Source organism: Eumetopias jubatus, unplaced genomic scaffold (genome assembly GCF_037043125.1).
Source record: "Eumetopias jubatus isolate StellerSeaLion01/CBP00866 unplaced genomic scaffold, mEumJub1_p1.0 scaffold_6, whole genome shotgun sequence".
Taxonomy (NCBI): Eukaryota; Metazoa; Chordata; class Mammalia; order Carnivora; family Otariidae; genus Eumetopias; species Eumetopias jubatus.
This window is the reverse complement of record NW_028274812.1, coordinates 65,709,781-65,712,616: the sequence shown is the minus strand read 5'-3', so window position 1 is coordinate 65,712,616 and position 2,836 is coordinate 65,709,781. Positions and strand designations below refer to the sequence as shown.

The window sequence follows — 2,836 nt, the reverse complement described above, 5'->3', positions numbered from 1 at the left end:
CTGTAGCTTCCGTCTTTTCAATTGGCTATATGTGGTGGTTACCAGAGGAAAGGTGAGTTGGGGGGATGGGTGAAATAGGGGTAGGGATTAAAGAGCATGCTCATCAATATAGAAAAATAACTAAAAAAGGATCTGAGATCCTTCCCATTTTAAGTTCCTCAGATCTCATCTCAATCTTAATATTAAAGAAGTCATGATATTGACTGATAAACAGCAGTTTGTAACACTTTTTACCTAAAAATTTCAAAGAACTGCAAAAAAATCATATGCATTTGCCCTAAGTTATAAAATAAATAACTTGAATTTCTTCGGATTTTGATGGCAGATCTAAAAAGACAAAAATATTTACTACAAAATTGTGGTCCTCAATTTTACTTCAATGACTAATGTATTTATTAAAAAAAAAAAGTACAGCTTTTTTTTTTCCTGTCCTTTTCCTGCATTCAAGATGTCTGAGCAAGGATGTGGTTGGTCCTCCGTTGCAAAATTCTGGATTTCATTGGGTCTTTTGGTAGGACCTGTGATCAACTGTGCTGACAACACAGGAACCAAAACTCTATTTATCATCTCTGTGAAGGGGATCAAGGGACGACTGAACAGACTTCCTGCTGCTGGTGTGGGTGCCATGGTGATGGCCATAGTGAAGAAACACAAACCAGAGCTCAGAAAGAAGGTACATCCAGCAGTGGTAAATCCACAATGAAAGGCAGACTGGAGAAAAGATGGTGTGTTTATTTTGAAGGTAACACGGGGGTCATGGTAAACAATAAAGGTGAAATGAAAGGTTCAGCTATCACAGAACCAGTTGCAAAGGAGTGTGCAAACTTGTGGCCCGGGATTGCATCCAGTGCTGGCAGGATTGCATGATTCTTTGGTGTATTTGTTAAAATAAATAAATAATAAATAAATAAATAAATAATAAATAAAAATGATTTGCTCTTCCTCCCCAAAATATAAAAATAATAAATTTTTTAAAAGGGACAAAATTTATTGACTACATGAATACACTAACATGAAATTACCATGCTCCATTTTCTGATTTGTAGATTTTAGTCATTATTTATGGGTTTTTTTTTTAAGATTGTATTTATTTATTTGAGAGAAAGAATGATAGAGAGAGAGAGAGAGAGAGCACACGAGAGGGGGGAGGGTCAGAGGGAGAAGCAGACTCCCTGCTGAGCAGGGAGCCCGATGCGGGACTCGATCTCAGGACTCCAGGATCATGACCTGAGCCAAGGCAGTCGCTTAACCAACTGCGCCACCCAGGCGCCCTATTTATGAGGTTTTAACTTTATATTTTAAAGTGGTAGGAGACCACTTTTATGTGTGTTTTCCACAGTATAATTATTCATAATTAAAAGTTTAAAATTATGTTCAAATATATTTTAATTACATTGTTTTTTTATATTGTATGAAGTTATAAAACTAGCGTAAAATATATAACAAGTGCTCAGTCATTGTATGCATGCCACAATTATTTAAAAACTATAATATAGAATAATAGTAGATTATAAAAATTCAATTTGATCCTAATTTATTGAAAACAGTTGAGCTCTTAATTATTTACTTTGCTTCATCAAACTCAAAGTTTATTTATCACACATCAGGTATGCCTTGAAATCTAAAGAAAAAAAAAACGGGTCATATAAAAAGGAGAAACTTCCCTAACGGCTAAGCAAAATCTTAGTGAAGAAAAAAAAGGGAAGGGAACTAAGTTTACTGTACATAAACATTTTTCAGTCCTATGTTTCCTGTGAACACAAGAGAGTCAACCTTTAAAAGAGAGGGTGCCTGGGTGGCTCAGCTGGTTAATCGGCTGCCTTTGGCTCAGGTCATGATCCTAGGATCCTGGAATCAAGCCCCACATCACTGGGCTCCCTGCTCAGCGGGGAGTCTGCTCCTCCCTCACCCTCTGACCTTCCCCCCTGCTCGTCTTCTCCCGTGCTCTTTCTCTCAAATGAATAAATATAAAGTCTTTTAAAAAAAGATTTAAGAGAGAAAGTAGCGAAGTTGGCAGTGAAGTCAATAAATATTAATTGGTAATAAACTACTTAATTTAATTTTCAGAGCACATGTAGTTTTAAGATAGTCATCAGTAAGAGGAAATATCTTTTTTGAGGGAATTACTCTTTTGCCCAAATTTTGTAGTAATAGAAGGAAAAGAATAGTCAGAGATAAAATGAAACTTTTACTGTTCCTGTGTGGCTTATTGTGGAATTTTTAATTTCCAACATTACTGTTTTCTGTCAGTTGGTATGCAAGAATAACCAGTAACTGAATAGCTGAATTCAGTTATTTATCCAGCAGAAAGAGAGTTAAATGTAAAGGACAGTGAATGAGGATCTCAAAGAGATATCTGCCCTCCCATGTTCATTGCAGCATTATTCACAATAGTCAACATATGGAAACAACCTAAGTGTCCATCAATGGATAAACAAATGGATAAAGAAGATGTGCTATATAAAATGAAATATTATTCAGCTACAAGAAAGAAGGAAGTCTGGCCATTGTGACACCATGCATGGAACCTGGGGCATTATGCATAGTGAAATAAGCCAGAAAGAGAAAGACAAATACTGTGTGGTGTACTTATATGTGGAATCTAAATAAAAAGTCAAAATCATGGAAACAGAGAGTAGAAAAGTAGATACCAGGGGATAGAGAGTTGGGGAGATAGGGAGCAGTTGATAAAAGGGTATAGGCTTTCAGCTGTAAGATGAATAAGGTCAGAGGATCCAATGTACAACATGGTAACTATAGTTGATAATATTGTGTTGCATAATGGAAATTTGCTAAGGGAGTAGAATGTGAATGTTGTTACACACTCAAAAGAGAT

General features: G+C 36.0%; 1 pseudogene; it reads left to right on the top strand.

Annotated features, from left to right (window-relative positions):
* Positions 1-448: 448 nt before the first annotated feature.
* LOC114210019 (large ribosomal subunit protein uL14 pseudogene) lies at positions 449-867 on the top strand (annotated as a pseudogene).
* The last annotated feature ends 1,969 nt before the right edge of the window (positions 868-2,836 follow it).